Source organism: Talpa occidentalis, unplaced genomic scaffold (assembly GCF_014898055.3).
Source record: "Talpa occidentalis isolate TD23 unplaced genomic scaffold, MPIMG_talOcc4v2.1 talOcc4.7, whole genome shotgun sequence".
NCBI classification, from domain to species: Eukaryota; Metazoa; Chordata; class Mammalia; order Eulipotyphla; family Talpidae; genus Talpa; species Talpa occidentalis.
In genome coordinates this window covers 103,147,271-103,170,969 of record NW_023605083.1, presented here as the reverse complement: position 1 = coordinate 103,170,969, position 23,699 = coordinate 103,147,271, and the positions used below count along the sequence as shown (strand labels likewise).

The 23,699-nt window shown below is 44.0% G+C and overlaps 1 protein-coding gene and 1 pseudogene across 4 annotated transcripts in view; both read right to left on the bottom strand.

Annotated features, from left to right (window-relative positions):
• The window catches only part of SPIN1 (spindlin 1), a 57,601-nt gene extending 35,582 nt beyond the window's left edge, over positions 1–22,019 (bottom strand). The window contains exon 1 of one of the 4 annotated variants that reach the window (XM_037494786.2): positions 21,945–22,019. The gene's annotated coding sequence lies outside the window, so the exon portion shown is untranslated. Of the gene's footprint in view, positions 1–7,029; positions 7,124–21,514; positions 21,568–21,805; positions 21,831–21,944 lie in introns of those variants that run through there. The other 3 variants (XM_054689480.1, XM_054689478.1, XM_054689479.1) reach the window with 3 other exon arrangements.
• Positions 7,123–8,904, bottom strand: LOC119231535 (tigger transposable element-derived protein 1-like; annotated as a pseudogene).
• Positions 22,020–23,699: the final 1,680 nt, after the last annotated feature.

The window sequence follows — 23,699 nt, the reverse complement described above, 5'->3', positions numbered from 1 at the left end:
ATGCTGAAACCATGACTGAAAGTCACGGGAACACAATGTTGCACAGCACCAAAGGGTCCCACAGATGACAGCTAACTACGACCATGGCCACTTTCCCACTGAAGGGATGTCCCACCAACTGCATATCGCCAATAGTGAGTCACCTACACTTACAGGCTGCCACTGTGACATGCTGTACCACATGTAAAGCAATGCTTTTCCTGAATTTCATACAGCTTCTATACCTAAATCCAGTTTATCAGAGTAACAGGTGATATAGGAGCAAGTGAGACATCGCCACCAGGAAACAGATTTAGAAATGAGGAATTTCTGTAGGACAGGCCACACCCTTCAAAAATCCATGTCATCCCGAAGGAATAAAGTAAGCACAGTGCTCTAGATTACAAGAGACTTAAAGACATCAACCGACCACAACAGACACCCCCTGAATGGATGGTATGGAGGGGGAAAGCTCTGTAGAAGAGATTAAGACAAAAGAAAACTTTAAGTAGGGGCTAAATAATAGATCTCATTAACTTTTTTTAAATTAACTTATTTATTTATTTTTACTTATTTATACAAGCACTGGGTACAGTCAGAAGCACGGGAGGGTGAGAGAATTCACCAGAGCCAGAGCGGGGAGCAGAGCAGAGCAGGCGGGGAGCAGAGCAGAGCAGGCGGGGAGCAGAGCGGGCGGCAGGAGAGGTCTGCGCACCATGTGGGACCCTCCTCCAGTGGCCGGGGAGCAGCCGGGGATCGAACTGGCGCTGCAGAGGCTGCGGGCAGCTTCGCAACCCAGCGCTCAACCGCTGCGCCACCGGGGAGGCCCGATCTCATTAACTTTTAAAGGCACAATGATACTGTGGATATGTATGAGAATACATTTTTTTCTTACTGCATGCTGAAATTTCTAGAGGTAAACTACTATAATGTTGTCAAGTAAATCAAACGGTTCAGATAATAAAAGCGAGAACACAAAGAATGACAATGGCAAAGAAATTAATTTTTAAATGTCCATGAAGAGCATATTAGTGCTATCCATCAAATGTTTGTTTCAATTTGTAATTTTTCTTAGTAAAAAAAGGGGGGGAATCCTGAATTTTCTTTTGCTAAATCCATTCTTATGAAATATAACTAAATTTTACTAGTCTTTTAAATTTTGCTGTAATTTTGCTACAGTCTTTTAAATATGTCATGAACTTAAGTTTTGAACTCAAAATTCTCCTTCTGTTATGATCTCCAAGAAAATCACAAGATTCCCATAAACCATTTCACAGAAAAACACATGCTCCCAAGATGACACTTCCTCCTGTACCCCCCATCAACTCAGAACCTACAGTCTCCAACAGACACATTCTATCTTAGAAACTGAAAATTAGGCACAAAAGTTTAAATACGGTCATACAGATTTCAAGTAGCACTGAAGAGATAAATCTGTTGTAAAAACAGACACTTATAGATTGTTCCCCTAAAGGAAGATGGTGTCACAAAATTCAATGACATTAGAGTCTGTCTCCAAAAAGATTAAGAAATAAGTGTTCCAACGTTTCAGATATAAAAGTAGTAAAACAACACGAAGTAGAAATTATGCATCAAAATACTTGCTGCCAGCTGCCATTCCCCCCTCCCCCCAAAAAAGAAACCTCTAAAACTGTTCAAGCAAAAGTGCCAAGTTCCAAAGAAGCACCAGCCCTGTGTCACTAAAGGCAAAGTGCACAGGCGCACTAAAGACCATACTGAAGTGGCTGCTGGAGTCTGGACTGCCAACACTTTGTCTTAAAGTTGTTACAAAGAATTCAACATGGTGGGAGGGACAGTATGTGATCATAAATATTTGTGGAAAAGGGCATAGCTAAAATCTGGAGAAGGCCTAAATGTGAGACAGGAAATCATTTTCTTAAGTATACTATTGTAGTTATAAGGAATATCCTCATTTTGAATGAGGAATATCATTTTAATTGAGGAATATCATCATTTAAAATGATGTCCACAATTTTCAAAAGGCTGAACAAAAAGTATCAGTAAGGAAATGTTAGCAAATGAATCTTAATAGAGGATGTACAGTGTAACTCAGCTGTAGTTTTAAATGTAATACATGCAGGAAATTACATTTACAAGTTGGGGGGGGGGGGACAGCAGAGGGAGGCGAGTAGCCAAATCTGGAGTTGGTGTCAATGTGTTTACTTAAGGCACTGAAAAAATTTACTTAAGGCACTGAAAAAATTTGTAACTTATTTTCTAAGATACTATTTTTAAAGACAGAGTCTTTTTTAAAAAGCTCATAAATAAAGACTGGTGGATATAGTGAAAATGGATTAAGGTGGTAAAAAGTTACAAGTATCCAGTTGTAAGATAAATAAGTCCTGGGGATGTGATGCACAGGACTGAAGTTAATAATACTGTATTGTATATATGCAAGTTGCTGAGTGGACAAAAATAATTAAAACAAAGAAGATGGCAAAATATTTGTTGTTCCTCACTCAGCTTACTTCAACTTTTCTATATACTTGAGAATTTTCATGATAAAAAGTTAAAGAGTAAAAAGGCCAATGGTTTCCAATTTTGCAAATGTGGAAAGAGAAAGCACAGGAATTGAACTGAGAACCATTCTAGGTACATAAAAGAATTTGCTAGAAAGTCAAATCACAAATCTATCAATGGATGGCACCGAAATAAACATTCCAGAGAAGAGACTGGCTGGGTTAGGTTGTCTTTTTAACTAAAACTTCGATATTAAAATGAAGGGCTCAGTCTTTAACAAAGCATTGTTGATTACCCAATGTTTGGCTGCAACACATACAATTTAAATATCTAAAGGCCTTCAGAGTCCCAAACTCTCTTTTCAAAATAAAATAATTAAACAGACTGAATCACTACACATCTAACACCAGATTCCAATTAGGAGCTCTTAAATAAGGACAAAATGTATAGGGCCATGAATCTGAATAGGGGGAAATTTCTACCTTCATGTGGTGTATATTCATTTACATCCTAAAAGTAGGAAACAACTCCAGTCTTGTCACCAGATCCTCTGACTTTCTCAACAATATAAATCAAGGTCTTCCCATCCCACTGTGCTTGTTTCATATCTTAAAATATCCTGCAAGTTGGTCAGTACTTTCAAGTTCAAGTTCCTAGGCCAGTCACAAAACAGTCAAAGTGGGTCAGCCTCAGGCTACCAGTCATGAAACTATACAAGTAAAATCAGTGACTGCCATAAACAGAGCCTGGCAGGCCCTGGTCCTACTTCCTGGCAAGTACTCTAAATCCTTGAATTCCATGAGACATGGGTTTTTGCTATTCAGAGGTGCCCCTACACAGTTTGGGCTAACAAGATGACCTAGAACAGGTAATGGCCGCCAAAAGACCAACTTTGGGATTAAAGGATGGGGCTTCGAGCCCCTTGATAGCAACCTGACCCCGGGGAGGGGAGAGGACAAAAAAACAAGGTGTCTGAATGCAATGGTCCAAGCAACCTTGCTTACACACTGAGGCCACAATTACAACTTTGGGCATGAGGTTGGAGTGAGTGTCCCTGGTCACCACTCCAATTCCACGTGGGAGGAGACTATCCTGACTGTGCTGGAGAGGACAAAGAGCTCCCTATCTATTGTGCCTTGCTTCTTTAAGGATTTGAATCCTGATTTGCTATAATGAAAGAATAATCACAAGGATAGCACTTTCTAAAGTCATTTTAAGTGAAATGTTGAAACCAGTCCTCAAGTTTGTATTCTGGGGTCTGCAGGAAGGGCCTTAGGCAGAGAACTGTGACTCAGAGGTGAAACCTGACCTGTTCTTGAGAAGACCTGTCAGGGTTGCATCTAAGATGTTCCCTAGTATTGTTCCCTGTCACCATTTATCTACTGATCAAAGAGCGGAAAGAACTAAGTCAAAATCCACCTCATCATTTAGTCTTTAAACATCAAACTCTTCATTTTAGTATCTTAAAAATAAAATTTTAATTACCTATATGTCAACCACATTATCTCATCAATTAAAGGATTACTAAAGAAGCCATAATACTACACTAATATTGTTTTCTGTTTCATCACTACTTAAATATAAATAGTTTCTTTTGTGATCCCATGTATTTTACTTTACTGTTTTCAGAAACATTCTGGAGAAGTACCCATAGGTGTCACCAGATTACTAAAAGATTCATGGCACAACCACCTCTGCCTAAAAACACCCACAAAAACTCTGAAGCCTTATGGGTCTACAAAGGCTACTTCCAGTAACCAATGTAGAGAATGGCCAACTCCCAGCAGAATGAATGGCAATCTAGACAACTCCCTTGAAAGCTAGAAAAATCAAAATAAAATGTTCAAGAACTACCCTAACAACTATCAGGATCCAGGGTTTCCTATAGGAATGGTTAATTCCAGGCTGGGCAGGTAATACAAGGATCCTAGATCGTCAGTCATACCAGAAGCCAGAAAGCTACCACAGACTACTGGAGTGGTGTCAAAGAGAGAGAGGTTCGTTCACACTCTCTTCTTAGTTTTTATTTATGTTTGTAAATTTTCATGATAAAAACTTGAATATACTAAGCTGATACACTAAACATAAGTTTAAAGCATCAAAGAGGGCCTGCCCAGTGGCGCAGCGGTTGAGCGCTGGCTTGCGAAGCTGCCCGCAGCCTCTGCAGTGCTGGTTTGATCCCAGGCCACCGGGTGAGGGTCCCACATGGCGTGCAGACCTCTCCTGCCGCCCGCTGCTCCCCTCAGCAGTGAACTTCATCAGTCTGCCTGCTCTGCTCTCTGCTGACTCTGGCAAATTCTCTCACCCTCCCGCACTTCTGACTGTACCCAGTGTTTGTATAAATAAAGTATAAACAAATAAATCTTTAAAAAAAAATAAAGTATCAAAGAACTGAAGACAAAAGCACACCAGAGGCAGGATCTAAAGCGGTAATCCTATGCTGAAACACACAAGAACTACTTCTATCCCTGAAAGAACCTGTCAAGTGCTAAGGAGGCGGCTGAAAAGCCAACAGCTTTGCAAGGCCAGGGGCCAGAGACTGGAATCTACTGACTACCAGTGGGAGAAGGGATTGGAGAACCCACTTATATGAACTATATCCCAAGGTTCTCTCAGGAGCAGGGGATGGTAAGAAGCAGGCAAAAAACCACATCCCATCTCGACTCATACCTTGACACCCCCCAAACCAACTTGAGGTGAATCCACTGCCAACACCTCAGATGCATGGGAAACAAAGCATAAGCTGTCTTCAGGAGTATATTCCTAGATCCTAAATTATTTTGTCATTTTTAAATGCAGTCTACTGCAAGTGCACATGTGCACACACAAACCAGCCCACAAGGAGAAAAACAAAAACGAGCAGAAATAACAAGTACTAAACAAACCAAAGAAAGTACAGGGCTTTTGAGACATTAGTGCTGCAAAATCAACTCTAAGTTGGGGAAAGAAACATATAGGAATAAACAAAATTATTAAATGAAAAATAAAAATTACAAATATTATATTCAAAGACATATGAAACAAAACTTTGGTAGAAAACTATCAAAGAACCAGATTTTTCCAGAGGTAAAAAAAAAAAATAAACTCAATGAAATTAACAGCAGGCAAATCTTGTCTAAAAATTACCATTAGCCTACTATGAAAAGGACAGATGAAAAGAAAATAAGCAAAATGAATCATGGAAGGAAGAGACTGAGTAGGTTTAAGAGTTTGAATGAATTCTCAGAAACAAGAAAGAAACAAAAACAGGGTAGCAGAAAAAGTTAAAAATATTAACACCTACAAACTTCAAAAGAACGAAAGATGCTAGGATTCAATGAGACCTGTAAAAACAAAATGAAAAAAAAAAAAAAAACCACATCAGGGCCTCCCTGGAAGCTCAGGGGTTAAAGTCTCAGCACTTTCAAGCTGTTGCCAGACACTGTGGCGTAAATTTGATCCCCAGACAGGGAGCTAACCCACATGGCACAGCAGAGCTCTCCTATCTTGCCTGCTGCTCCCCTCAGCAGTATATTTCAGTAGATCTTCCTGTTCTGCTCCCCACTGTCTCTGGTGAATCCTCTCACACACACCCCACCTCTGGCCTACACTCCAGTTCCTGTATGCATAAATAAATCTAAAAATAAAAATCTTTAAAAAGACACACACATTATAGTAACATCAATCACATCATAGTAAAAATATTGAAAACCAAAGACCAAAAAAAGAAAAAAAGTCATAAAATCCTGGGAAAAAAGACAAATTCCAAATTTGTCTGACAAATTTAATTTGTGGAAAATTAAAGTGACAGTATACTTCTTATAAACAGAATGGAAGCTGATGTTAATTCATAACTTCCTTCAACACCTTGGAAGAAAACTGACAAGTTAGGATTCCATATACACCAAAAACATCCTTCAAAAAAGGAAAATTAATTTGCGCATACCCAGACTAACATTCAGGTCATGATTAGCACTCACACAACAGGCAGGAAACATCAAGAGTGTTCTTCAGGCAATAGGAAAATCTATGTGATTGTTGATAATGGGAGATTTAAGAGGAATAGGGGACAGAGGGGAAATTTTGTAATCACTGCTGAATTTTGCTGCGAAACTAAAACTGCTCTTAAAAATACAGAACTGAGGTTACCAGAATTGAGGTTACCAGAAGGGAATGGAGGGGTGGAATAAAGGGGGCAGGGGGTCTAACAGACTATGGCGGAGGATTCACTGGGGCTGTGGCGGTGAATGTGGCAGTGAATGTGGCGGTACGATAACAAACATTTGTAGAGGTGTGAACCTCTAACCCCTAAAACATACACAGTTCTGTAAGCCAACATTGCCTCAAGCATAATTTTAAAAGAAATATACAGGCAAAACTCAAATACTTTGGGTTTGGTTCCATACCACCCCAACAGAGCATATATTGCAAGAAAGTAGTCACATGAGTTTTCCGGTCTCAGTGCATATATGTAAGTTGTGTTTACCTTATACTGCAGTCTATTAAATGGGTACTACCACTGCCTAAAAAAAAAGTACTTAATAACCATAATTAAAATAACTTCATTGCTGAAAAAATGCTAACTATTACCTGAGCCCTTTGGCAAGTCACAATCTTTTTGCTGGTGGAAGGTTTGGCCTCAATGCTGATGCTGCCAACTCCTCAGGACAGTGTTGCTGAAGGTTAGGATGGCTGTGGTAACATATTAAAATAAGACATGAAAGAAGCTTGCCATGCGGACTGACTTCCTTTCATGACAGACTTTGACTTCGCTGTATGTGACTCTGTACAGTAACATTTTTTCAACAGCCGAACTTTAGAATTTGGAGTCCACCTTCTTATAAACCCTGCTGCTCCTTTACCAACCAGGTTTGTGTAATATTCTAAGTCCTTTGTTGTCACTTCAACAATGTTCACAGCATCTTTATCAATGGATTCCATCTCAAGAAACCACTTTCTTTTTTTGTTCATCTATAAGAAGCAACTACTTGCTCCTGCTTAAAAAGTTTTATCATGAGACTGCAGGATTCAGTCACACCGTCAGGCTCCACTTCTAATTCTCTTGCTATTTTCACCACGTCTACAGTTACTATATAGTTTTGAACTCCTCAGTCACCCATGAGGGTTAGAAGAAACTCCTGTTAATGTTGAAACCTCCTTCCTTCCACAAATGTCTCTAATGGGTTCTAGAATGGTGAATCCTCTCCAGGAGTTTTTCAAACGACTGCCCAGATCCATCAGAGGAATATATGGCCACGATAGCATTACAAAATGAATTTCTTATATGAGACTCAAAAGTCCAAATTACTCTTTGTTCCATGGGCTACAGAATGGGTGCTGTATTAGCAGGCATGAAAACATAACCTTCTAGTACACCTCCATTAGAGCTCTTGGGTGGGGTCTCCCCCCTGGCGGCACAGCGGTTGAGCGCTGGGCTGCGAAGCTGCCCACAGCCTCTGCAGAGCCGGTTTGATCCCCAGCCTCCGGTTCGGGTCCCACATGGCTAGGGTCCCACATGGCGCGCAGACCTCTCCTTCTGTGCCCGCTGCTCCCCTCAGCAGTGAATTTCATCGGTCTGTCTGTTCTGTTCCCCACTCTGGCTCTGGTGAATTCTCTCACCCTCCCGCGCTTCTGACTGTACCCAGTGCTTGAATGAATGAATGAATGAATGAATGAATGAATGAATAAATAAATAAATAAAGAGAGCTCTTGGGTGGTCACATGTGCTGTCAATGAGCAGTAATATTTTGAAAGGCATCTTTCTTTCTGAGCAGTAGATCTCAACAGTGGCTTAGAAGATCATGTTTAAAAAAAAAAAGAAACCAAATTAAGAATCTATTGTCTCATTTACAGGACACAGGCAGGAAAGCTCAAGTATAATTTTTAATGGCCTTGGGATTTTTCAGAATTGTAGACATATATTGGCTTCAACTTGAAAGTCACCAGCTGCATTAGCTCCTAGCAAACATCAGTCTGTCCTGTGAAGTTTGAAATCAATCAGACTTTTCCTCTGTAGCTATGGAAGTTCTAGATGGCATCATCTTCGATCAGAAGGCTATTTTTTCCTAAGCTGAAATCTGTTGTTGGTACAGCCACCTTCAACATCAATCTTTAGTTAGATCTTCTGGATTTCCTGCTGCTTCACCTTGTACTTGTATGTTATGGGGCTGGTTACCTTCCTTAAAGCTCATGAACCAACCTCTTCTAGCTTCAAACTTCTCTTCTGCAGTTTCCTCCCCTCTCTCAGCCTTCACTGAATTGAAGAAAGTTAGGACTCTGCTCAGGATTAGGATCTGGTTTAATGGAGTTTTGTTACTGGTTTGATCATCTGTCCAAATCACTTAAACGTTCTCCAAATCAGCAAGAAGGCTGGTCTGCTTTCTAATCATTTATGTAGTCACTAGGAGTAACATTTTTAATATTCTTTTAGAATTTTTCCTTTGTATTCACAACCTGGCTGTTTGGGGCAAGAAGCCTCATTTAAAAAAAAAAAAGATTTATTTATTATATAAGCATTGGGTACAGTCAGAAGCGCGGAAGGGCGAGAGAATTCACCAGAGCCAGAGCGGGGAACAGAACAGGCAGACTGATGAAATACACCGCTGAGGGGAGCAGCGGGTGACAGGAGAGGTCTGCTCACCATGTGGGACCCTCACCCAGCGGCTAGGGATAGAACTGGCGCTGCAGAGGCTGCAGGCAGCTTCGCAGCCCAGCGCTCAACCGCTGCGCCACCTATGCAGGTGCTCTACTTGCCTTCCCCATTAAGCTCAATCATTCCTAGCTTTAATTTAAAGTGAGACACATGGCTCGTCGTTTTGCATCAACACTGAGAGGCCACTGAAGGATTAACTGATCTAATTTCAGCATCTCTTGTTTCAGAGAATAGGGAGGCCCAAGGATAGGGAGAGAGATGGGGAAAGAGAGAGTCAGTGGAGCAGCCAGAACACACACAACATTTACCTACTAAGCCCACCATCTCACAGGGGCACAGTCTGTGGAGCTCCAAAACAATTACAACAGTAACACTGATCACCAATCACCCGAACAGATATAATGATGTCTGAAACATTGTGAGAACTACCAAAATGCATCACAGAAACACAAAGTGAGTAGATGCTTTTGGGGGAAAAGGCCCTCTGTGCTGTTTTTTTTCTCTTTAGCTTAGGTCCTTAGCAATGGCAGAATGGGCTAGAGCTTCAGTCTTTGTACTGCCGGGAAACTCAGAAGCCAAGGATGATCAACAGTGTCATGATAAACAGTACAAGAAAGCCCATGCAGGCACTGCCCTAAAGGCAACCCTCTGGAAGGCACTTCCCATGGAAAGGGAATTGTGCTGGAAAAAGTAAGAGTTGAAGCCAAACAGCCAGATTCAGCTAGTATGTCAGAGTCCAGCTGACCAAGAATGGGGGGGGGGGGGGGTACGGGACACGACGACACAGCCTTTGTACCTAACGATGGCTGTTTGAATTTTATTGAGGAAAATGATGAATTTCTGGTTGCTGGATTTGGTTACAAAGGTAATACTGCTGGTGACATTCCCAGAGTCTGCTTTAAGGCTGTCAAAGCAGCCAATCTCTCTCTTTTGGCCTCATACAAAGGCAAGAAGGAAAGACCAAGATTCTAAGTTTTGGTGGTGAAAACACAGCAGCAATAAATTTTCACATGCCACCAAAAAACAGAAAAAATGGCACCCATATTTGTTTGTCTCAGGATTGTCATACTTTCACTTGGTAAAAAAACACAGTAAGGGAAGCACAATTAGTGAAACACAATAAAATAAGGTATGCCCGTAAAGTCTATTTTTAAATAATATGCTCGTCAGGATAGGTTAACAAGTGAAACTATGGTTTCAAATTCCTACTCCCCACCCTACCCAATCCTTTTCTCTATTTTCCTTCCTTTCCCCCTCCCTCTGATCACTGTAGAATAGTGAAAGACATGGCCCACCAGGAAGCTCCCTCTGGAGACTGAGTCCAGGCAGGAGGACAGGCATGCAACAAGCCTCACCACTCAAAGTCTGCGGGACAAGTCTCTTCTGCTCACATTTCACAGACCAAGGCAATCAGAAGTCCACAGGTAACTTAGGAGGCAGGAACCAGAATGGATCTTACCACAAACACACCAGGATGACTAAAATCAAAACCCCAATACCAACTGGTAGGGTGAGGATTTGGATCCTAAAGAATCCACTCACTATTGTTAAGAATAAAAATGAGCTTATCCACAGTGGAAAAGCTTGACATTATCCTCTAACACTGGTCACCACCCAGCAACTCTCCTCCTAACACAAGCATCTAAGAAAATAAGTACCTAAATGTTCATGGCACACAAGTTCTGTGATGGCCGTGACAATGTGTCTCCTGGGTGGCCCCACCATGAAGAGCTGAACTGACAGCAGCTGCACCACTGTGAAAGCTCCAAAACCACCACCCTGTGTCCCACCCCACACATCCAACAGGCTCTTTCTAGCCAATGTCTGGCCATAGAAAGATGCCATAGTAAGCAGGCCCATTCCTTCAGGACTAGGTACTTCTGTGTCCCCGACTTTGGCTGGGCAACCCCTCACTGGCCTGGATTACACTTTCTCCAAACTGACTTCATTCAGACATTTCCTAACAGTTATTTCCTCCATCTCTTTCTCCCCCCACACATCAGACCTGCAAGTGGCTGAAGACTACCTCCCACAGTTCCGCAATAAATCTAAATCTAATTCCAACTTGATGTTGTCTTGTTCCTCGAGACCTGATCCCACAGTATCACACTGGAACCAATCCAACATTTGTCAACAGGAGAATGAATAGTCAGGTGATGATACATGATCAAACACACCTCAAGTACATGTTAAGTGAGTGAAATTTATCATTTCTGAAACGAATGGTAATAATTGCTTCTCAGCCTTTTGGCTAAAGTCAAGTGCAATATGAAATGAATGATAGTAACACAGTTGCTGTGTCACCAACCAAACTTTGTAACTACTTCAACTGGGCCAATTTCACAATAAAAAAAAGAGAAAGCAAGATTCTGAGAAGTCAGTAGTCCTCAAACCAAATGGAAATTTGTTACTATAAACTCAGATTAAGAAGCTATTAGGCCTCCCCAGTGGCCCAGTGGTTAAGCGCTGGGTTGCGAAGCTGCCCGCAGCCTCTGCGGCGCCGGTTCAATCCCTGGCTGCTCCCCGGCCACTGGGGGGAAGGTCCCGCATGGTGCGCAGACCTCTCCTGCCGCCCGCTGCTCCCCTCAGCAGTGTACTTCGGTCCTTCTGCCTGCTCTGCTCCCCGCTCTGGCTCTGGTGAATTCTCTCACCCTCCCGGGCTTCTGACTGTACCCAGCGCTTGTATAAACAAATAAAAATAAATCTTAAAAAAAAAAAAAAAAAGAAGCTATTAGGAGACAACAAATTGTTACCATCTCGTACACAGCCCTCTTCCCCATTGTTCAAAGACTGCTGTGAATCCAACGGATTTTAATGCAAGTACACAGGCATTGTAAACTCACACAAACATCTTAGCATACATAAGACGGAGAATATAGTCCTATAACTTACTTATCTTACTAAATGATATGTCTTCCACACCGTAGAAAAAGCTTTTTCCTATCAGCCTCTTGTTTTTAATAGTGACAGAATAATCTAATGTGTAAAGATCACTTATTTTATCCTGTTAACTGCAATACTGCACAGGTTTTTCTAATTTTTCACTATCATACACAGCACCACCATGAAAAACTTTACACAAATCTATTTTGCAAGTACAATACAATATACAATAATTTCTGGTTGTTGAATTGCTAGGTAAGAGTATGTACAAACTAAACTGTTTAAGTGCAATGAAGCTACCTTTCACACAGGCTCCATGTAACCTAAGTCATACCACAGACATAAGTTAGTTTTTTAAAGATTACATATTTTAGCTGACCCTTTCTGGACCATTATTTTAAAAGTTATGAAGACTACTTATTAACGAAAAACACATAGGCTTACTTTTACCTCTCACAAGTCATTTTAATGGACAAACTGATAGAGATCTAAGCAACAATACCAGAGTAAACCAGAAAAAGGAAAAAAAAAAAAACCTAAACAACAGTAGTCACAATCAGAAGTTAACTCTGAATGAAGACCATTCAGAACTGCTGCCTTGACCCAAAACCCCCACTGCAGGTGGTGTCCCAGTTCAATGCAGCAGTCCCCTGTGATTTCTAACCCTGGGAGGTCAAGGATGCGTAAGGATGCTGGAGCTCACTCCAAGTTTCTTACAGTGATGGGAGAAGATAGGAGAGCTAATGCTCCCAGGGCACTAAGCAGGCATTTTGTGACAGATCCCCTCTAGCACTCAGTTCCCTGAGTCCTGGAGACCAGCTTAGTTTTGAGACCCTCCTCTGCAACATTCAATGCAACTACAGCACCTCAACCTCACATGACCCATTTGGTCTGTTTCAGGCCACAACCAGGCAGAATTCTGCTTAGTGGGTCCATACCAATAAATTCAGCCCGATACAACTTAATTTTACTCCCACCATGACCCCACACCCTCAACATCCATTCCTCAAAACACTCCCCAAGCTCCTATCTTTATAAAGGTACACCACGTTTTATCCACTTCCAGTTATCACACTCTGCAGATAATCACACTGTTCATAAGCTGAAGGTTTATAACAAGCCTACATTAAGCAAATCTGTCAGCACCATTTTTCCAACCACATGTGCTCACTTCATGTCTCTGTGTCAGACTAATAAATGTTGGGTTTTTACACATAATGCTATTGTACACTTAATAGACTACAGTGTAAATGTAACTTTCTATGCATTGGGAAACCAAAAATTCCTCATGACTTGTTTGACTGAGATATTTATTAGCTTTAGTGCAGTGGTCTGGAACCAATGCCCAGCATCTCTCCAAGGTGTGCCTGCAGGCCAAGCCAGATGATCTTTTGGAGTGCAGCACACCTCCTCAGGGATCACACTTTGCACCTCACCCACTGAACCTGCTGGAACTCTCCTAGGGGAGGCCAATCACAGGTTTCCGAGCAGAGATTAAGTTCCTCAGGCAGGGGTAGGAAAGACTGCTTCTTCTGGCAAAGGCCCAGCAGAACTCAGGAGGGTCAAGCTCTCCAGCTTAACAGGACTCTGAAATATGCCCCTAATTCAGTTTTCCAGATTCCATTCCTTACCAATCAATTTTCTCACTTACAACCTGAGAATGCAATTTATACTGTCCTTTAAGGACAGTCATAGGAACTTTCAGGTCCTGTATATGGAACCTGGGCCAGGAATTTAACACCCTGAGCACATTGTTTTGCTGGGTAAATTTTTAACTTGGCTGAACCACACTCTCCAGTCCATTTCTAGGCAGAACATTTCTCAGGCAGCAGGTGAAGGGTGCAAGTGAACGGGTACACCTGGTAGCCCGCAACAGGGATCTCACCCTCCAACACACTGATGGAGCTGTGGGTATGTGCCATACCTACCACACTACTCTACTTTCCCAGGCTCTGTAAGCATCTTAGCCTCTGGGCCAAAAGTGGGTGTTTGGCTCCACGAAAGAGTACAGTCCTGCACGATGCCCATACAACCATAATAATCAGAGTAACAGACCTGACAGCTTTCAATCTGTCCCACAGTGATGACCAACTTGACTGTTGTTCTCCACTTCACATCTATATTCTTTCCCAATCGCCTGCCCTATCTACTTCATGCCTTGATACCTCCAGCAACAGGTCAAAGACAATAGTCTTATCTACATACTGCTTAGACAGCCCAGCACAGTGTTAACTCAGATACCCAAAGAACCAGTCAGACGGCTTCCTGTACAGCATACGGGACAATTAACTGCATGTCTCAGTCTCCTCATTGGGCACTCTAGCTCCTGCCCCAGGGAGTCTGAACATTCACCACCCAAGTACTGAGCTAAGTACTAGAAAGGCAATTATGGACAAGAATGGAACCAGTCTCTGTTTCTATGAAACTCACAGCCCATTTGGGAAAAACAAATGTTAACACTGACTTTAACAAGCATCTGGAAAGAGCACAGAGCCTCAAGGAGAACTTAACTTCAAAGAAGTCAAAAAGAAACATTAAAAAACTTCAGAAAATTGATGGCTGTAGTGGTTAATAATTACACGGGGGTTCCCTGAACTAGCATCTCTACCTTTATTATGAAAATCTGGCAATTCACACAAAAAGAAATTTCATGACAAAGTGATGCTTGAATCAAATCAGCCTTAAAAGAAGACGAAAGAGGAGGAATTAGAGTCAAAATAAGAGGGGTGCAATTGTATGGGGAATATAACCAAAATGAAAATGCATACATTATGCAAAAATGAAAAATGATATAAGAATTATATAAAACAAAATATATTTAAAAAAATAAAAGAAGACAAGGAGAATAATTGAACAAGGGAAAGCATTTCACATTAGAGGAAATGAACAGGTGCCAAGCTCACTGGTGAAGATGGCAGCATAAGAAACTGAAGGATTAGCAAGGCTGCAGCAAGGAAAGCAGAAGAGAGGTGGTAGGGGTGAGGTAAAGGCACCAACACAAGAAAAGTATACCTACAGTAAGTCCTCACTTAACAATGTTCATAGGTTCTTGGACATTAAGCAAAAGAAGTGGAACAAATCCAATCTGACCATAGGCTAATTGATAGAAACAAGAGTTCAGTTCGTATGGCATATTATTGGTCACAAAACATCACCAAATTTCTAAATAAAGACCAAAAAATACTTGTAATATTCTTCAATCATTTGTATTTGCTCATTCATTTTCCAAACCACTTACTCCAGTTCAGTGGCCAGAGACTATCCTAGTAGCTCAGGGCACAAGACAAAACCCAACCCTGGACAGGACAACCTTCCACTGCAGGGCACACTCACACACACCCCCACACTCATTCAGAGTGGGAGGGGCCACTGAGACACACCAATGAACCTCACATAAGCACATCTTTGAGATGTGAGGGAAAACTGGTAAGAATGTGCACATTCCATAGATAATGGCCCCAACCAGTAGATTATTTTTCACAACAACAATAAAATGAAACCGTATTATTCAAGGGCCTGCTGTACCTCTGAGGTCATGTTATGAAGTTTTTGCCATTAAAGCAATGGGTAGACGGAGAGTTTGAAATGAAAAGATGTCATAATCAAATCTATCTTTTTAAAATGTAACTTTTTATAATTTTTTTAATTTACCTTTTATCCAACAACCTATCTCAAGTTTATACCAGCACAAATACAATATGTGCACAAGACTAATTCGACTAATATAAACAATCCATATGCTCATTAGGAGATGAAGTGCAACCACAACTTGAAAAGAGATTAAACGAAGTGACCTTCAGACTACATTAACTAAAAATGAAGAAACAGAACAGTGTAATGATTTCTATCTTTTAAGAGAGCAATGGAAATAAAAACATACCAATGTACTTACATTTGCAAAAATGAAACACTTGAATAATCCAGAAACTGCTACAAATGGGCAGGAGATCCAGACTGTAAACCCGCCTTTTCAGTGTATCTTTGACTTTTGAATTACATGAAATGTTTTACATATTAACATTAAGGTAGAAAAAAGCCCACATTAAATAAAAAATTAAAGTAATCTTAAAACTTAAGGATTTCAGGGCCTCCCTGGTGGTACAAGGGTTAAAGTCTCAGCACTATCAAGCTGTTGCCAGCCACTGGGGCATGAGTTCTATCCCCAGCCAGGGAGCAACCCACATGGTACAGCATACATCTCCTGTCTCCCCCGCTGCTCCCCTCAACAGTGTATTTCAGTAGAGCCACCTGTTCTGCTCCCCACTCTGTCTATGGTGAATCCTCTCAACCCTCCACCCCCCACCCCCACATCTCTGGTCTACATCCCAGTTCTCGTATGCATAAGTAAATAAAAATAAAAGTTAAAAAAAACCCAAAAACTCAAGGATTTCACATAAAGAAACCAAAGAATCAAAGTGGTAACATCATCTGTGGGGAAATAATTGCAAGTGATTTTATAATTCAGAATGTCAATTGTATATCCTTATGTGATATACAGGAAAAAAACTAAGACAATGTAAACCCACAATCATTTTATTGCTATTAAGGATTTCAAACTATTACATTTATATTATAACTTATAAGAGAAGGTAATGTTGCTAAGAATGCAAATTTTCAACTTCAGAGAAAAACAACAAACTCAGTGAAAAAACGTCTATAGTGCTGGATTTTAATTTGAAATATCAATACAACATTAAAGTTTACATATTTTGCACAATGAAAGCATGGACACCCCAGCAGCGATAAGGACACACAGCATCAGATTATGGTGTCTAAATCCCACTCCCCAATGGAAGGTATGAAAAGAACGGGGTGATAGAAACTGGACAGGAGGGCCTCCCCTGGTGGTGCAGTGGTTAAGCGCTGGGCTGCGAAGCTGCCTGTAGCCTCTGCAGCGCCAGTTCAATCCCCAGCCGCCGGCAAGGGTCCCACATGGCGTGCAGACCTCTCCTGCCGCGCCTGCTGCTCCCCTCAGCAGTGTATTTCATCCGCCTGCCTGTTCTGTTCCCGGCTCTGGCTCTGGTGAATTCTCTAGCCCTCCCGTGCTTCTGACTGTACCCAGTGCTTGAATGAATGAATGAATGAATGAATGAATAAATCTTTAAAAAACAAAAAAAAAAGAAAGAAACTGGACAGGAAAAGCACATAGTGAATCTCAGACATTCTGTGTCAGAAAGCAAGAAAGGCCCCCAGAGATTAACTAGGCTGCATCCCAACTAGCTTGAAAGCACCACACGAGGCCCAAATCTGGACAAGCAGAGGAAAAAGAAAAATGACTACTTGATTAAAATATACTGAACCCTGGGCCTCCCCTGGTGGCGCAGCGGTTGAGCGTTGGGCAGCGCTGGTTCAATCCCCGGCCACCAGGCAAGGGTCCCACATGGCGCGCAGACCTCTCCTGCCTCCCGCTGCTCCCCTCAGCAGTGTACTTCATCAGTCTGCCTGCTCTGCTCTCCCCTCTGGATCTGGTGAATTCTCTCACCTTTCCGCGCTTCTGACTGTACCCAGTACTTGCATAAAAAACAAAATAAATCTTTTAAAAAACAAATAAAATATACTGAACCCATAAAAATCCATGGGTTCAGTGATTTACCAGAGAAAGCAGAAAGAAAACAATTCAAATCATCACCCAATTCTGTACACAGGAAAAAACATATTCTGATCCAGTCAGAACCTGAAACTTAAGCGGGTAACGATTATTCAAATATATGATTAGTGTACACACAAACACGGTAAATAAGTATGTTCAGAACTACATAGATCCCTTATAGTAAATAAATATGCAGATTCTTTGCAGAACTTAGGTTATAAGGACCTAACTACGAGCAAATTGAATTTACCATAAACAAATGTAATATAAGCTTTAAAAAAAACTTTTTAAAGGCATTACTATAACCTAAAAACATCTAAATGTTTTACTAGTAAATATCTTCATTTGCTCTCAATATTTAGATATAATATCCATGTTGAATGGAGCCTTCCTCCCCTCCATCCTTAAAAAAAGTGAACACATTTAACATTCTAGTAACTCTAGACTGACACACCCCTCATCTGTCTTCTCTAATGAACTGGATGCTGGGCACTATAACACCTACACTGCCCACCTTCCAAGTGTTCTAAACACAGCACAGCCTTGCAGTGGCATCCCCCATGGGATGTTGATATAAAGAATATTTCATAATTGTTGATATACAGAATTATTTCAAATCTGGCCCCCAAAACCATGCCTAGACAGACTGGCCATGCCAAGCTACATGTGGCAATGAATTGGGCTTGGAGTCCCAGGGCCAGACCCCAAGGGGTTCTTGGTTCTCACTTCAATGAAGAAAGAATTCAACTTCAAGACCAGAGTTAGAAAAGAAGCAATTTATTGTCAGAGAAGGACAAGAAAGCTCTCTGAGCAGAGGAGTCCCCAGGGGGTTGCCACTGAGGGGACAAGAAGCAGGAGTTTTTGTGAGTATGGAGAGCATGGGGTGGAGGTTCAGACTGGTTGTCTGGGTGTTGCATCTCTGTTGACTGGTTTCAGCCCACTGGGTCTCCCAAGGTGCTCGGTCTAGTCTCCCCAGTATGAGCTCTGGCACTTTGTGAGTTTTCTGAGCAATCAGTTTTTACCGGGTTGGGGCACCCTGACCCTACCTGACGGCCTATACTCAGCCTAAATTCCTCATTCAGCATCCGGAGTGGTAACATCATCTTCACCAATAGCAACAGGGCACATGCTACCTGCAGGAGCCCTAGGAATGGCTGTAACCTCACCAGAGCCTACCTTGTCATCAGGGCCCTCTTCACTTTTCACAGATGAATACACAGGTAGATTCAAATCCAGGATGATCTCAAACACTTCCCTCCTCTGCTCCTGCTGCCCCTGCACAGAGGCTTTTTCCACATCTCTAGATTCTTGACCCTCTGGAGGAGTACTTTCCTTCCCAGAAGCCCCAGCACAGAATCTCCTCACTATGTGCATGTTCCCTACCAGACTGCAAGGTCTCCAGGGACACATCCTATGTAGGATGTGCATATATAACTTGCTGCTGCAGAAAGGATTCTGGAAATTTTAATGTCATAAAATAAGCACCCAATAAAGATTTGATTATGAATTAAATTGAACACTGGGGCACAACTAAGCAACCTGTTTGTTTCAACATAAAAAAATCTTGCTCATAACCATTGCAAGTAGGGGAAGAAGGAGAAGGCAATCAATAGCCACTGGCACCAGAGATGCTGTCTTTCAGGAACTGTACTGGGAACTCTAGAAATCCATTTCATTTAGTTGTAGCAGCTCTATATCATAAGTTTCATCCCGGGTTACAACTGAGTAAGAGAAAGTTTAAAAAGGGTACATGATTAATCTAAGTGACTTTGGACAAGTGAGGAGTGGAAGTGGGGTTTCAACCCAGAAGTTTGATTTGAAAGGACATGCTACCTCCATGTTCAAGTCAAGAGCTCACATTCTTTCACAACACTTAGGTAAAATAGTTCATTCCCTTCCTCCAATCTCTTTTCATTCAAGAAAAAGAAAAGAAAATACAATTATCTAATAAATACAAATAAGAATTTACATTGAGGTGTGTATGCATCTATAAACTGCTCTTTATCAACAAATATTCTAACAGCGAAATAAAAAGAAACACCCAAGGCATCAGTTTTAATCTGTAAATAATCCACATAATTGACTTCAGAAAAAGCAGTATCCTTCTCATTTCTAGCATAACAGGAAAAAACGCTATTAAAGTGATACCAGTGACGGTGTAATTGTGTACAACAGGGTAAGTGACTGGGAAGTTAAATGAATTCTCATGATTCTCAACATAGCAAGAACCAAATTTGAGGTACTGCCCATAAGATGCATAAATATGCAAAACCCTATCCATCTCGCAATATACAATTAGGGAAAGGGATCCATTATTGAAGACACACTGAAGGACACCAATGACTAACATTTATTTCACCATTACCTGGATTTCTTAGGTGATGCTAAATAGATAATACACTAAAAACCAAGCAGAGAGGAATCGGGCCAAACATGGAAAATTCTACTGCAATATTGTGATGTGAACTGTGACCTTAAGAGAGAAGACCCTGAATACCACTGATTTCTAAACTTAGGTGACCAAGAACCCTTTGTTTCTCATGTAACAGCTTTTAGAACTGGAATCACAAAGAACTCCACCAAAAGCAACAATTAATCCAGATGTTCCAAAACTAAGTAAAAAGGGTTACTGTATTCTAAATAAGATTATTAGGGTGCTTTCAGAAACAGGACTAAATAAAACTGCAGAATGAACTGAAATCTTTAAAAAAAATTTTAAGTTAAACATAAAGAGATGACCAAAGGCCCTTCTGCCTTACCCATTTCACAGTATTTTAACAGGAACCATTTCACTACTCAAAAGATAACAAGAATTTCCATTCTATTTACTCACAATACCTACCACCCATAATTCTGACAGAGTGCAACCTTTATATGTAATTATCAAGCCTGATAATGAACGTTCTGTAAATTAGTAGCTACAACAATTTCGGGGGCTTGCCCACCGGTGTGGGGGAGGGGAACTGGGCAGTCTCCCCATTTCACCGCCTCTAGGGTGTCCAGAACCCGTCAGTGCGGGCTCAAGCTCCATCCGTCCTGGCAACCCTCGGGGTGGGTTTGACCTCCACTTCCTGACAAGCTATATGGAAGGCAATTACTATGTCTCCATCCACCCTGTCAGACTGCAGAGCTGCTTCCAGAAGATTCCAGCAGAAGGAAGTTGTCAGGTCTTGGCATGTGGGCATGTCTGCCGTCCTTGGCTCAGGGCACGTCACAGCTAAAACGCTGACCCTATCTCTGCTTGCTTTTGGATGCTCACGCTCTAACGGCCAAAAAAATCACTGTCTGCACTTCCCCATGCGCAGATCATCTCCTCCAAATCCATAAAGGAACCATGAAGGCGAGTGCAGGTAAACCGGCTGCGGGAGAGGACCGCTCGCCTTCGGGGCGTGCACCGGACTCTGGATACAGCAGGAGCATCCCCGGTGAAAGGCCGCGGCGCTGCGCAGTTCCCGCCGGGAGCGTCCCCGCGCACTCGGGGCCAAGGTCACCGTCCCCGGGGCAGAGCGCCGGCCCCGCGAGGGACCGGCACGCTGACACCTACCGGACCGCGCCCGCTCCCATCCCACCGCCCGCGCCGCGAGGAACCCGGTGCCAGGCCACCCGCCCCCATCCCCCCGCCCGTCCCCAGGGCCCGTCCCTCCCTCCCCTCCCCCGCCCCGGGGTCCCGTCTCCCCCTCCCCCCTACCTAGGGAGCCCCTCCCCTGACCTCTCCCGCCCCCCCCGTTATGCAACACCCCCCGGCAGCCGGGAACAAAGCGCAGGCGGCGGGGGCCGCCATGTTGGCGGGGGCGCGAACAAAGGCGCGGGGCCGAGCCCCCCCGCAGCCCAGCCGGCAGGGGGCGCTGTGCGGGCGCCGTTGCCGGACAATGCGCGCCGGGGCCGCCACTCCCCGGGCGCCACCGCCCCGCCGCCTCTCCGCCGTAACTCTTCGCCGCGCACCGCCTTACCTGTCGGCCGCCGGCCACCGTCCGCAGCCCCGCGGGCCCGCCGTCCCGCGCCGTGCTCCCGTCCCGGCCCGACCGAGCCAGACGGCGCCGCCCCGCCCCCGCTCCCGCGCCGCGGCGCCGCCCGCCCCCGCCGCACGGCGCACGCGCACTGCGCCCGCCCCGCTGCGCTGGCCGCGCCGCTCGGCCCCGGCCCACGGCCCTCACTGCGCAACCGCGGAAGGCGGTGGGGCGGAGCCTAGGGGACGGCGGGACGGGACCTGTGGGCGGTGCCGGGCCTGGCGTAGCGCTCACCTGGCAGCTAGACGGCCGGGCGGGACCTAGCGGGGCCGGCCGGCGGGTGGGGCGGGGCCTGGCGGCGGCGTGGTACAAAGCCGAAAGGAGGCGGGGGGCGGGGTCTGACGGGCGGCGGGCGGGGCCTGACGGCGCTCACCTGGAGGCGGGAGGGCGGGGCCCAGTCCCGCAAAGCCCCAGGTGCGCGCTGGGAGCGGTGGCGCTGCCAGCGCCGGGAGCCGGGGGCGGCGCGGCTAGTGCCGGAAGTCGGGCATCCTGGGAAGTTTCGTTTCACGCAGTGAAAGACGGGCCCTCCCTGTCCTTGGGCTCAAGTAGCCAGTCGTCCTGCCGCGGTGCTTCAAGCGGGGCGCGATGGCCGGGACGCCCGCGGCCCAGGGAGGTCCAAGCCCCTGCTCTCTGAAGGCGGAGCGCCCGTCCCCACGCCCGGTCCGCTGCCTGCGCGCGTGACCCCAGCCGCCGCACTGCACCACCCCCTCCCGACCGTTGTCAGCCCACTCCCCGCCCGACCTGGGGGGAGGGGACGGAGTCCACGAGGCCGGGTCCTGGTGCCCACCCCACCCCCCCACCCCACCTCCCAACCCCTCCCCCCACGAACAATAAGTCACCCAGTTTTAAGAGCTCGGGAGCCAGGCGTTCCCACGATCACGCGTGAATTTGACTTGTTTCACCCAAGATGCCCTTTGAATGTTGGGTTCGTTATTTGCAGGAGAGGGAGAGAGAGTAAAGAGAGAAAAGTTCACTGACCTCCAATCTGTGTCTAACACCCCTCCTCCTCGGCCCTGTGTCCAAGCAGGTTACTGGGCTGACCTGATTCCTCGAGTGCAGAAGCGCAAAGTGTCGTCAGGTCAGATTTCAGAATATATTACTGGAAAGCACTGTGTACACTCAACTGCCACGCAATTGTTAGTTCTCAGCGCTCTCTGGGATTTTAGTGGCACTTTTTCACCCAAATAGGATTGATGCGTGCCTGTTCAAACAAATTAATGTGCTCATCTCAAATAACACAATTGGCAGGCCCGGGGCAGTTCATAGGCTGTTGCTTCCATTTCTGACACACACAACTAGCTAGAGGCCTAGCACAGCAGGAACAAGGGTTCGCCGGAAAGAAGACAGTGTGTCCCCGGCAGCAGGTGGACTCAAAAAATGGGGTCAGACCGTGGGTTTCTCCACCTCCCATTATTGATGTTTGGGACAGGATCGTGCTGTGAAAACAGGATATTTGGCAGCATCCCTGGCCTCTACCCGCTAGATGCCCTCCCCCAGCATTATGACAACCAAAACTTTTTCCAGAGCCCTAAGCGCTGTGCACCTGCTCCCTGACGGGGAAGCTGTGGTTTATATTTTGACCCAGCCCACCCTGGGTCACGCTGCCAGGACTCAGTGACCAACACTGCTGTAGTTATCTCTGCTGCCATCCCAGCCTTGCTCACTAGTGTGTTGAATGTCAAAAATGGGTTTTTACCTCAGTCATATATAGCTGCCAAAAATGCTTAAAATGAACTTAGTCAGCAGGGGGAAAAGATCAGACTTGGAGACAAAACAAGTCCACTGGGTTCTTCGAAAAGTCTGTACCAAGAAATGCACAGAAAAAGGTATGGAATCAGTTCAGAAAGAGAGACCACACCAAATCCATGGCATGAGCCTTGATCCTACATCAGGTTAAAGGAAAGATGTGAGGAACTGTTGTCTCACACTTTGTGTGAGAAATATATGTTAGAGAATATTTTTGAATCATTTTTTCAGTGTGACAATGACTACTTATGAGAACATCCTCATTCTAGGATATGTGTAACTGTACTTAAATGGCTCAGAAACATTTTATTTATATACAGATGTATACAGAGTATTTACATAGAAATATAGAGAGATAAAGTAAATGTAGTGGTAACAGTTG